General features: G+C 49.0%; 1 long non-coding RNA gene across 1 annotated transcript; it reads right to left on the bottom strand.

Moving 5' to 3' along the window:
• Window positions 1–154: 154 nt before the first annotated feature.
• Window positions 155–12,793, bottom strand: LOC139828483 (uncharacterized). Its single transcript, XR_011740158.1, has 6 exons — window positions 12,676–12,793; window positions 12,103–12,232; window positions 10,972–11,124; window positions 9,675–9,900; window positions 1,052–1,168; window positions 155–492 (listed from the first exon to the last, which is right to left on the bottom strand). It is a non-coding gene; the product is annotated as an uncharacterized lncRNA (long non-coding RNA).
• Between the last annotated feature and the right edge of the window lie 410 nt (window positions 12,794–13,203).

The raw sequence follows: 13,203 nt of genomic DNA, 5'->3' as shown, positions 1-13,203 counted from the left end.
CTGCAAAAGACAATAAAAGCCATGAGCACTGGAAGAGCTGACTTGCCTGTCAAGCCCTGGTTTCACAGTGTAAGAGGAAAAGTGCCTCCGACAGCCCAGCAAGCGTGGCGGTGAGGCTGTGGAGCAAAGCCAAGGCGCCGTGACCTCCAAGTCCCATTCAGGAGACCAGCAAACTCCTGTCCTCACCCGGCAGGACGGGGGAGCAGCCGACCGCGGCCAGCAGCGTCCCAGCTGGAGTCAGTCTCCCGGCTCGTTCCGCTAACACGCGGAGAGAAGACACACCATCAGCTATTCCTGGGTATTTTTAGTTCCTGATGACTCTCCTGGAAGCATGCCACAGCAGCAGGTCACAGGGAGGACTGCAGAAGGGACAAATGTGGCCCCTTTGCACCGGTAGCAATAGATACCAGCCCAGGTTTGAAGAGGTCACTCTTCCTCCACCCTCATCTTCTCTTTCCCTGTTCGCCTGTGGAGCAGCAGCCACCACCAGACCTGGCACAGAGAGACTGGGTCATAGAATCATAGGATAGTTTGGGTTGAAGGGACCTTCCCAGCTCCCCCAGTGCCACCCCTGCCATGAGCAGGGACATCTTCACCAGCTCAGGTTGCTCAGAGCCCCGTCCAGCCTGGCCTGGGATGTCTCCAGCCATGGTTCATCCACCACCTCTCTGGCCAACCTGGGTCAGGCTCTCACCACCCTCAGGGCCAACAATTTCCTCCTTGTGTCCAGCCTGAATCTCCCCTCCTTTAGTTTAAAACCATCACCCCTTGTCCTATCGCAACAGGCCCTGCTGGAAAGTCTGTCCCCATCTTTCTTATTGGCTCCTCTTAAGTACTGAAAGGCCACAGTAAGGTCTCCCCAGAGCTTCTCTTCCCCAGGCTGAACACCCCAACTCTCATCTCCAGACCATGGAGGAGAGACTGCAATTATTTCTGAAGAGCAGGACAGGGCGTTGCCCCTGAAATGGAATAAAAGCAACAGCAAAAACCCTCATAGGTCTAGTCCCAGGGGTACTAGAAGCTGTGTGGCAGCACCTGCAAACAAACCAACCTGTCAGCCGGGGTCACCACTTCCCACAGCCCTGACCAGCACTGAAGTTGTCTTGGCATCTCCTAGACCGGCGGTGACCATGAGGAGAAGGAGCTCAATCCTTCAGTAGAGATCAGGCTGAAAATTAATGACATTTTCCTTTACACTACCAGATAGACGCATCGGAGAGGCACGAAGGAGGCAGCTCAGCAAGGAATTCAGCCTGGTTTTCCACCCCATCTAACATATTCCCCCAAAAAAGAGTCTTTACAACAGCATCTCAGAAGAAATGCACTGGGGCAGCGGGAGGAGGAGCGGAGGATCAGACCGGCCACGCATGGAGCTGAGTACAACGTTGCTTTTGGGTTTGAGTTACCGAAGAATTATTGATTTACTGTCCAGCAGCACTCAGGGGGCTGCAAGCAGAGATGCTCCCATGCACCGCACAGCAGGGTTCCGCTGGTAAAATCCTCATGTTGAGGCACCCTCGCTGAGCAGAGCCACGGTAACACTAAATAAATTAAGAGAAGGCGCGAGAATTTCAATATTAGTTTTCCTGCTTCAGGATCCAAATCAACAAAGGGAGAAATTGGGAAAAAAATACTACACGCAGCACTGTGAAGTCATTCTACAGGTGCACGAAGCAAAAAGCTTCATTTGGGGGGAGGAAAAAGATCCAGCCCAACCGCCTCATACTTGGCATAAAAGGTTTGACCTGGTTGGGATCAGAATATGTACAATGACAATCATGTAACTGTCCTGGGGCCATATCCTATGCATCCATATCCAAAAAAGCCAAGGTGGCGAGGAGTTTGAAGGAGCAGGCAAAAGTTGTGCAGTTTAGATTCTTACCGGTTCACTCCCTTTAAGGTCTTGCCCAAAGAGAAGTTGGGCCAGTCCCACCACCCCAGTGCTGTCCCCAGTGTCACTCACCCCACTCTGCTGAGAAACTCTGCATCTTTGTCCTTCCATAAATGACTTATTCAACCTTACCTGCAGCCCAATTGTACGTTGAAGCATTAAGGGAATAATAAAAACAAAATCTTTGCTGTGTGCAAACTGATGCTTTACTAAATTAGATTGGTTGGTTGTGTTGTTTAGGATTATTTTTATTAATGCATTCTAGATACCTTTTCTATTTTGCTCCATGAAAAAAAGAATTGATAAGAATTAATCTAAAACCTGCAATAATGACAGGAAGGGGAATGGAGGTTTGTAAAGGATGGGCGTTAACGGGGTTAGAAATGAACGCTTTTGAGACACGAGGTGGTAGGTTAGGACATGAGATGAAGCATCCCAGTTGAAGGGGTTTTATTCTGGCTGCCTGCAAACTTCCACATCCCCTCCCACCATCCCCAGCTTCCCATGCGATAAAATTGATAACAATGACTAAATATATAATTGAAACGAAATGAAGGGAGTGCAAAGTTCTAAGGGATGCACTCGCCAGCCCCGTGCAGAACAGAAGTGGTCGCACAAAGCTTTGCTCCTCATCAAGAGGAATTGTTTGAGTATCTGATGAGTGTGGATGGCCGAGGCCAGTTAAGCACTGAATGAAGAATACAAATGAAGGCAGGCGTTCTAAAGGCCTTACAGGTGCCCAAAACATACACCGCAAGGCATCTAATTCCCCTGAAAACCCGGTATTTTCAACTACCTTGCTGAAGAGATTTCTTAAGATAATCCAGAAAGCTCACATAATACCTTACAGAGATTGGGTTTTTTTATTATTATTCTTTTCTTTCTGGTCAGGGACACTTGGGATTCAGCATTATGATTTGGTTTGCAGAAGGAATTTGGTCTTATGCTTCTCCTCCAGCCTTTTTGGAAGTTTCAGAGTGCATTTCTTAGTTATGATGGTAATAAATGAAGAAAGGCTCCAAGCCCGGCGTCACGGGCACAACCTGCAAGCGAAGAAATCCTTTTGCTTCCTCACACCCACTTGCATCCACCCGCTGCCCATATTTTTAGCAAAAAGGCTACTTAGACACATAAGAAGGACAGACGGACTAAGAGGGATTGAGCACAGAGATAAGACATTTAAAAGCACCAAGAATACTGCAGGCTTCTGACCACATGGGAAAGTTATTACAGTTAGAAGAAAGCAAGCCACCTGCATCAGAAGGGAGCAATGCCAGCAACTGAGATCCCTATCAGGGGACAGGGAGGCGAGTGGGACGTGATGAGAATTGGCATAAATATGAAGCCGAGGCAGAAATCATAAGAAAATATGGAAAGGAGAAGGAGCATCGGGCTACACGGCATCCCAAGTTCATCGGGTCCAGCCCTCCAGCAAGCACCTGCTAAAACAGGAGAGGTTTTATCCCTCCTGCTCCCAAGGGGAGGCTCGTGCGCAGCCTGATTGCTCTCTAATTGTCAGAAACAATCTTCCAATTTCCAGGCTGAATTTATTCTGGGCCAGTTTACCTACATTTGTTCCTGTGCCAACACTGTCCTCAAGCATAAATAGTTCTCCTTTGCTGACGCTCTCCCCTCCCTGTCTTTCACCAGTGTATTTATAGGCAGCTATCTTCCTCAGCCTTCGTTTTGCTAATTTAATTAAGTCAGGCTTTCCTCATCTTCCCTCCAAACACTCAAGCTTCATTTCTCTTATCACATCGGCAGCCCTTTCGCAGCCCCGGTTCTTTGGTCCGGCTCCGGTGTCCCTCAGCCATACAATTGTCAGGGGTGATGTCTCCTAGAAAACAGATACTCGTGAGCAGAGAGCCTAATAGCAAACAGAGACAGGCTCATCTTTTCAGCTGTCAGCTCTTTTGCAGCAGTTAAAGATCATAAATAGCGCTCTGGAACACAAGCAGGTCCCGTAGTGCTTTGTAATGCATCCAGTTTACATTTTGGCCGAGTTGTCTCGCCGTAATCCCAAACCATTGTTCTTTTTTTCCAATTACGCTACGCCACTTTGTAAAACCATATGATGCCCGTCGGATTAAATATTATCTTATTTGGGGATAGAGAGCAGCTCGTATTTGCAAAAGGAGAACGGCACGTCCAGCTGAGCGGAGGACGTGAATACTGCCGCCTCACTTGCCATTCGGCTAAGAAGTCAAATTCCTGGACTTCGTAAAACCTAAAGATTACGCAAAAGTCACAAAACGTGGCAACAAGAGGGAGCTATATTTAGGTGATCCAAGAATTTTAAGAGAGCCAGCCATTTGGACCACTTAATGCTCATTTTAGTAAGAGCCAGGATACCTGAAATGCTTTCATAAAGATGGAAAAAGCTAACGTCACATCAACAGACACACATGAGGTACGGCAAGCAAACCCACAGAGCTTTAAGGAAATTAAAGACTTGACGCTATTCCTTTTAAATATTTGCTTAACAGTGTTCATAACGTTGGATCCTTCATGGCAGTAGTATTTCCCATTTTCTAACGAGATGCTGGTGCTTAGCACAGCTTTCCTTCGATGCCAGGGAAAAAGGGATAGATTGATAAGTGCAGCCACGTGCCTGAGGACTTACCCAGGCTATGGCTGGGGCCCAGCTCGAGGCAATCGTCACCCCCGCTATTTCTGGGAGGTGCTTTGTTCCTGGATATGACACCTTGAGACAAACAGGCACAGAAACTCAGGGTCTTTGCAGCTGTGATTACGCTGACATTTAGAAAAAAGACTGTTGAAGAGCAGCCCTGCTTTTCCACCTACCCAAAGATGTTTGTTAACCCAGCAAAACCTGCTTTCTGCCTCGTGTAAACATGTTTTTCTCCCCTTCTCGTTGATGACCAAGACCAGCTCAACAGCAGCTTCGTTGCGATCCACAGAGGATAAAGAACTTCTCGTGCTCCATCTCAACCTCCTCTTGACAGCAACCAATGTGGGGAGCAGACCCAGCACTGTTGTCTCCCTGCTACAAGCTGTCTCTCGTGTCACCAGAACCAGAGGGGTACACCACTCCATTTTGGTGGTCGTTGACTCCTGGGGAGATGCCAGGCAGCCTAGAGGAACAAAGCATCACCCCCGCGCACCATGGCATTGCTGCCAAGCAAGGCGTTACTTTTAATACCATATCCCCCAAAGGTTCGTTGCAGGACTGGGTACCCTTCTGTGGGATGATTTTTAATCACCCAGCAAGCACCCTTCAGCCAAAACGGAGGAGAAAAGGTGCAGCTGGAGACCAATTTGCTGCAGTGCAACCACCAGATATAGCAGAGGAACATGGAAATATCCCCGCAGAAACCCCAGCCTTTCAATAAATCAGAAAAGCTGTAGTTGAGGTGTAAAATAAGCAGGTGTTGTTTGTAGGATGGCAAATTGCAGTGGGGTGCGACAGGGCCAGAGGAACAGTTATCTCCAGCCACTCTCGTTTCTTTGCAGAAATGGCATTTGGTGTCGGCTCAAAGACACAAAAGCCACAACCCATTTCCAGCAGCATTAGAAACACAACCAACACACCAACAATTTGTCAGAATGACAAAACTATCAGGAAAAGAGGGGGGGAAATGTGTTCTTTCCAAGCACCTCCATGGGGGATTTGCAAAGATCCGGTGTTAAAAATAAGGCAAATGGCCAGCGTCCTCCAACACAACTCACTGCATCTGTGATTTGACACAGGACTCAAGACGGTCTTGTAATGTTTGGTGGTTGTATTTTTTTTTCAGCTAGAAACAAGAAGATCTAGCATGAACACCTTCTAGCTAAAAAGATGATTATTAACACCGAGAAAGCGACTAAAAGCATCCAGCACTGTTGAAATATTAGCTTTTAATTGCAGCACCGCAATTCCCTACAACCTGCGCCCTTCTCCCACGAGATGCTCATGGGGACCGAAAGCTCAGGTCGGCAGAGATGGATGGCCAGCCCCGGGGCAGCGTGATTGATTTCCCTCGTTAGGCCCCGTAATTAAGTGGGACAGAAGAGTGGCTGCACAGCCAGTGGTGGCCCAGGGTACAGGAAAGGCAGCTTGTTTCGCTCAAGTTCAACGTGAGCAATATGTTCCCTATGAGCCCTTCCTTATGGAATAAACTGGTTTTTATTGGTGTTCCTTCTACAGTGAGCTTCTCCATTTTCCATACACGAAGCACAGGTGGAATTAAGGCTCAAACTGGTGATACTGGCCAGGTGTGGCAGAGCAAAAGGAGCCCTTGGTGATGAAGCAAGATGCCTCCAAGTTGCCGCCAACCACCCCGAGTTAACACGCAGCCTGAGAAGAACGTCTCTGAAAAGTTTCTGACTTACAGAGATCAGTTTAGCCCTTGAGATCAATCCTTTTTCATTCTCACTCCAAAATAAAGCATTCCCTGAGAATTCAATGCCCACAATGCTGAAACCAAACCTTAGGTTGAGGTGGCAAGGGGGAAAGAGTAACAAATCGCTAAAAACTTCTCCTCTTCCCATGGAAAAATGCTCCTGCAATCTCAGCTTTAAAGGTAAGTTAAAACTGGTTTGGCTTGGGGCTTGGTGGTTTAGGGGAAGGGTTTTTGGGAAGCCAGACGAAGGCACCAGCCATCCTGCTGTCACACCCGCAGCATGACAAATGTGTGAAGCAATTGCTGGACCGCAGGCCACGATGAAAATGAAAGATGGGAAATGGTAAATCAGCATGGACAGGAGGAGGAGAGAGCACGAGAGACATACCAGCCCTGTTGCCTTCGAGCCAGGCGGCCAGCCATAGCAGGGATCCCCTCGCTCACTGGGCATCGGTGGACACGGAGAGGGGAGACCGCCTTGATTTCTCATTGCTCCCTCCAAACTGGCCGCGTCCAAAGGCAAATAAAACAGCAGCTCGGCTAAACACATCACACCAACCCCACCGAGCACTCGTCCTTCACTGACGTCCCTGGATCTAGGGGCTTTCTAAGGAAGAAAACCCTCCACACCAGCTATTTTTCATCCTGGCGTTCGGCCACGCTGGGCTCAGCCCCTTGCTCCAAGGTTCGCACACAAGCATCTGCCCGTGCCCGTAATGCGCACGCAGATAGGTCAGCGCCGGCCCATGGGGCCGCTGCAGACACGTATGCATTTTTCTTGCATCCTTAGGCAAGCTGGAAAATGTCACTTACTCGCTAGGCGATCGCTGCACGTTTTGCTGCCCGAAGTGACCACCTGCTCGGCATCTGCAGCTCTGCGGCGATGGGAGCGGGCTGCAGCGCGGGCTTTCTCCTTGGTTTATACATTTTGCTCGTTTATTTTGGTTTTTTTTTTAAAGGCAAACTGAGTGATTTAGAGCCCGAAACTGGGGCAAATGTCCCTTCCCACATACTTGTCCCTGTGCGGTGTCCTTCACCTCTCTTTTTGCTTTCACCATGTCTGCTGCCTGGCTTTCAGCAGCACCATCAGGCTTTTGCTTGAAGTGGGGCTGATACCCAGGCAAAACAGAGAAATGTCCTGAGGAGCTGTTGTCCATCCCAAAGGCAAAGTCCTGACCGAGGAGGTGGTGCAGGTGGTCCCTGCACGGCCCATATCTACGTGCAGAGCCAGAGGAGGTGCTTTTTCTTAGTCCATCCGTGGGGAGGCAGGTGAACATCTGGCATGGGACTTACATTCACCAACGGGTGTCTGCTGTGGAATCCCATGCTGATTAAAATGACCAACCAAAATGATTCTAGGATTCTCTCGTACAATCTCTAAAGGGCGTTTGGGAGCAAGGATGGTGCCATGAAGCACCAGGTGAGTCTGTGCTGGGCATGGAGGCAAGAAAAGATGGAAGGGGTCAGTCTGAGCTGAGGAGAGGGGAGACTGCAGGGAGCCGAAGCTGTGCCCAGGAAGGCAGAGGGCAGCTGGGGATGCTTCAAAAGGGTGCTTTCTATCTCTTAGCAACAGATGCCAGAAAAAAGCCAAGGAAGATGGTCAGTAGAGAGTTCTGGTTGAGGAAATAGGGGCTTTTCCCTCATTCTCCCCCTCCTTGTGCTCCTTACACACCGCAACCCCTGAGCCGGGCTGCATTTGGCCCCCAATGGCTCAGTTAAGAGGTTGGGGGTGTTTCTCAGCCCTGCTCAGAGTTCGTCTCTCCCCTGTAGGAATCACCCAGCTTAACTCTGGACAACAGGGTCATGACTCAGGCTCAGGAGCTAAATCGGGGACCCCAAAATCCTGCATAGGGTGGTGCTTAGCTGGGAGCGAGCTCTCTGCCCCTCAAGGTCTTTGCACTGCCCAGTATATTTTGGATTCCATCTGCTTGCTGGTAACTGGGTTCATCTGTAAGGAGCGAACAGGGCAATATTTACAGCACCAACAGGTTTGAACCCATCAGGAAGTGGCTGGAGGACCCATGCTCAGGGATTGACAGACATTAAGGGGGGGAAACAAAAAAACCCACCAAACCTGCATCTACAGGAAAAAGCACCCTCCCCATCGCTGTATCGATTACAGAAGATGCATTAAAAGGTTTCAGCAATGATTTCTTGTCAATAACCTGGATCTTCAAGTCCCAACGTCCTTACTCAAGGCTCTCATGGGAGCAAGATGTCCCAGCACAAGAAAGTGACACACCACAGATCTGAAAGCAAAGGATAACAGAAAAGAGATATTGGGCAGGGAGAAAAAAAAAGATCAGAGACAGCAATCTGTATGAACACAGATCACGGGTTTAAAGGAAGGTGATTCTTCACTCTATGCCTGTACAAATGATTTCCTTCCCTTCGCACTCCCTCCTCCTCTCTCCCCTGGTGATTTGAAGGCTTTGGGAGCTGCAGTAAGTGTGACTGTGCTCTCCACGCGAGTCAGCCAAAGATTTAAGTAGGCAGGAGGAAAGCATTCTCATTTTCCATCAGCGTTCAATAGAAAGACAGTAAAAAAATACATATATATCTGGGAAGAGTCCAAGCTGGGAATCATTAAAAGAAAACACAAACAAGAACGTAAAAAAACGAGAGATGGAGTAGAAAAAGCCTCTCAGGCAATCCTTCCAGCTCTGAGCCGCCCTCTGACACTTCTCAGGTATGTAAAGTCTTAACGCAGAGATTAATTTGTGAGCTGCCAAGCTGGAGATGGGCAAAACCGGCGTGGGAGGAGCCTCCTCCACACCAGGTGAGATCTGATAACCCCCAGGAGAGAACTAAGGAGAGCCAGCCATCGTGCTCGCTCGGTCCTTGGGCAACAAAGCAGGGGGAGTGTAGGGTTACGGTAAGGCTGCTCTATGAATGCTGATGATCAGCCTGGGCACAGCCCGCTAATTCCCCTCTCTAAATCCCTAAAACTCTGTGCCTGACCCTGTCAAGCCCTCATACGGGGCGAAGGCTGTTTGAGGTGGGTGCTGGTGTGATGGGTGGTGTGTGATGCAAACCCCATTTCCTAAGGGAACAGGGTACATGCAAGTGAAGACATCGGTCCATCTGTCCCTCTGCTGATCACTTTCAAACCCATCAGTCCATTTTAACTCCATCCAAAAAGAATGGAAGAGACCCCCTCCAAAAAAATATCACTGGGTACCACCAATACCATCCTCCCTGGTGAAAGCAGACAGAGGGGACATTTTTTCTGATTCAGAGTAAAACAAACAGCCATTGGGAATTTCTCCCTTGTTAAACTTCAGAGAAACCACACAGAAGCTCCAAGATGAGCCCAACCGCAAGCGAAGAGCAGGGGTTTCAGGCGTGCAGGTCACAGGATGGTTGATATTCATTACATAAGGAAAATTCAACAGGGTGGAACAGAAGAAGCTATTCTTGATGCAACCAACACTCACCCTCGGAGACGTGGCGCTGCAAGAACACATGTTTTCTGTCCTTCCCGTGCTACCGCAACGTCCCCAGCTCACAAGACCAGGAAGATCGTGGGATGAGGCTTTGGCTCATTCTTTTCTTCTTTCCAAGACCTTCATCTTTTCCTCACCACCAAACACGGCCTGGAGCCCATCCAAAGCTTTCCAGGAGCTTGCAGCTTTTCCATTCTTCTCAACATCGTAAAACTGTCTTGTAAAAGCAAAATTAAAGGCTTGAGTGCTGGCCACAAAGCCCTTACCGTGGACATGTTTTCTGTTGTATGCAGCTCCAAGACAGAGGAAGGGGGGTGGAAGCGGGGAGAGAGCTTTATGCATTAAACTTTTTATAAATCTATTGAAGGTATTTCAGCACTTCCCGGCATTCCTCTATAAAATCCACTCAGCTACATTTACAAATTATAAAATTAGCTTTATGTGCAGGGTCCAGCTAATGGCCCAGCTAAATCTAGGGAGCAGGAAGATTAGATGCTTCTCCCTTCCTCACAATGGCATTTATTTTGCAGCATCCCTGTGCGGGGAGTAGCACTGACGCTGGGGTGAAAGACTTTTCCCTCCCAAACCAAAGCTTCCAAAGGTCAAAGGAGACCTGAGCACTAACTGGAGAGCTTTGGAGAAGCCACGTCTGTAGTGAGCAAACAGAGCTAGATGGCCCGGAGCAACTTTTGTGGTCCACAAAGATGAAGCATTCCTGGTAAATTAGGGAACAAACAACTGAAGAACTTACATACCATGCAAGATAATATATGCATTTGGGATGAAGGGAAAGGGGTGCAACATTGAGAACTTTTTGAGAAAAAGGTACAATTTTCATTACTCTCCTTATTTTTGGGAAACAGGCACGCACCTCACCTAGAAGACCGTTGTGGTGGGAACCAGCTAATTGCGTCTGAGCATCGCAGCACAGCATTTCCCTGTGCGCCTGGGACATAGATACCTGGCAGCTGAATTACTTGTGCTTGGTACCCTGCCATGCTCCTCAGAGAAACACTGGGCAGCACCAACCTCATTACCAGTGGTCCCCCATTTCTTGGCTCCAGCCCAAAGAATTACCCCACACAGATCTCTGCAAAAGTGCTAAAAAAAACATTACAGGAGATCGGACCAGTGCAAATATTACTTTGGCAGAAGAGAAGGGGTGACACATTTCTGTTCTTCTTGCACGGTGCCAGCATCTCTGCTGCCCAGCCCTGTGCTTCCTCATCGCTCCCATCCTCTCCTCAGTCCCTCTCCGGACTCCCTGGGCATTACACGGCGTGCTCACCTGGTCCATAGGGATGCTCCCTGCTTCCCCCTGGCATCCCAGCACTCCAGGCCTGCAAGAAGGGATCTTACAGCAGAGCAAAGTCACCTCCCAATGCGTTTGGCCGCTTGCAAACCCTTGCACTGCTGGGGATCAACGTTCCCCTGGTTAAGGCTGGAGGAAGAAAACAAGAGCTAATCAGCCTCAAGCATGCGGGACATGAAGGGAACAAGCTTCTTCAAGGCATGTTCTCGGCTTTAGTTCTTCGCTCCCTTCAAAAAAAACCACAAACATTTCCTTGTGTAGTGTATTAATCAGCACGAGTCAGCCTCAACAAGAGTTATCCATGGAGCTATGCGGGGACTGCGAGGACACTCTGTTATTGCAGGATTATTTACTTTTATAACCTTTACAGAGATAACTATATTAGAAAAAACTTGCTCGCACACAACAGCAGCGAGCGCCTGATTCATTCCTGCGTCCTCCCATTCGTACATGCGTGTCAAAAGGGCCGATGCTCTGGCTGCCACCGCATCAGCCTCAACTGTCACCATGCAGGGGTGGCTTTGGAGGGTGGCTTTTTAGCAGGCTTGCCTTTCAGAGGACCTGGGGGCACCCATCTCCCACCCCACAGGGCAATGGCACTCGAGGGCCCAGGACCAGAGGCCACCCACGGTTGTGCACGGCATTGCGTGGTGGCACAACCCCAAGTGTCTGGCGCAGCGGGACCCTTGGAGCCTCCTCATTGCTCCCACAGGGTTTTCCTCTCCAGCAGGCATCAGTCACCAGTCCTCGGCCATGAGCTTTCCCATGGTCCAAGGTCATTGCACACCACGAGCAAGCCTGCAAAAAACGGGGAGCCCTCCCCTAACAACCACCCCATCCGACTCCCAGCACAATGCATCCCTCGAGCAAACAAATGGACAGGTTCTCTTCTTCACTGCCCTCTTCTTCTTGTCCTCCCTGCCTTCTGATGCACAGCTGAAGTTCACCGTGGCACTGGGACCATGCCCAGGGGCAAATATTGCACCTCTCTGCATTTCTGGGTGAGGCGCTGCAAATTTCCAGTGAATTCACCAGCAACAACAGTGGCAGGTGCAGCCTTGAACCTCTTCAAAAATCAAACACACATGGCAAAAACAGCACAGTTACCTCTAGTCTCTGCTGCGATGAGCCAAGCCTTGCAACAGAAGTGTTTTTCCATCCCTGATTTCTATTTGCCCCCTTGCACCCTCTGGAGTTGTCTCCCATCTCCGCGGAGCTCTGTGAGCGACATCCTGATCTACAGACACATAAAGGAGCCTTTGTTTACAAGATAAGAGCCACAAAACGCAAATAAAAAGCCCCAAATAGCACGAGATCAAACAGGGTTCGTACCTACCCCTTCAAAGCATCCAGGCTGCAAAGCTCGCTATAAGCAATGGTTTTGTTTGCAACATTTAATACGATACTAAAAGCATCTTCAGTGGGAAAACAACATGCATATGAGTTTATGTTATAACTTTAATCTCTCCAATAACAGGACTTTAAAGCTTATTTTAGGCTGTAAAAATAATACTGAGTAATGAATCAAGGCCTTAAGAGGCTGATAAGCAGCAGGGAACCATCACAGAGAGTGTACTCCTCATTTAATTAAAGTCTTAAACATACTCCAAGAAACAAAATCCATCCACCCATCAATATGATAAAAAGACTGCAAGTTCCCTTAAAACTCATCCAGGTCACCTCATGAATCTCCTGCTTGGGAAAGCGAGGAAAAAATGCCGTCTTCTTTCACTTAGCTCTTCGGCAATTTCCACGCTTGCACAAGCCGTTCCCTATCCCAGGAGAGGCTGATGGGAGCGATACCTGTGTGGCAAGCAAGGGGGAGGCTTCGAAGCTTTCTGGCAGCGGGAATGCAGCAAAGCCCAGTCCCCGTCCTGCAGATCAGGCCACACATCACCTCCCCTCCCAATGTTGCTTCTCCAGCAGCCTCTGCAGCATTCAACCTTTTGGTGCCCCTTGCATTGCAAAAAGGGATCTGAGACACCTCAGATGGCAGGAGTTACTTTAAGGCGTTGCTCTTCAGTGCTTGGACAGCCTGGGGACTGCTCAGATCACAGAATCCCAGAACGTCAGGGGTTGGAAAGGACCTCGAAAGCTCATCCAGTGCAATCCCCCCATGGAGCAGGAACACCCAGATGAGGTTCCACAGGAAGGTGTCCAGGCGGGTTTGAATGTCTGCAGAGAAGGAGACTCCACAACCTCCCTGGG

The sequence above is a fragment of the Patagioenas fasciata genome, chromosome 8, assembly GCF_037038585.1.
Source record: "Patagioenas fasciata isolate bPatFas1 chromosome 8, bPatFas1.hap1, whole genome shotgun sequence".
Taxonomy (NCBI): Eukaryota; Metazoa; Chordata; class Aves; order Columbiformes; family Columbidae; genus Patagioenas; species Patagioenas fasciata.
The sequence above is the reverse complement of the archived record's forward strand: the minus strand, read 5'-3'. Positions and strand labels throughout refer to the sequence as shown.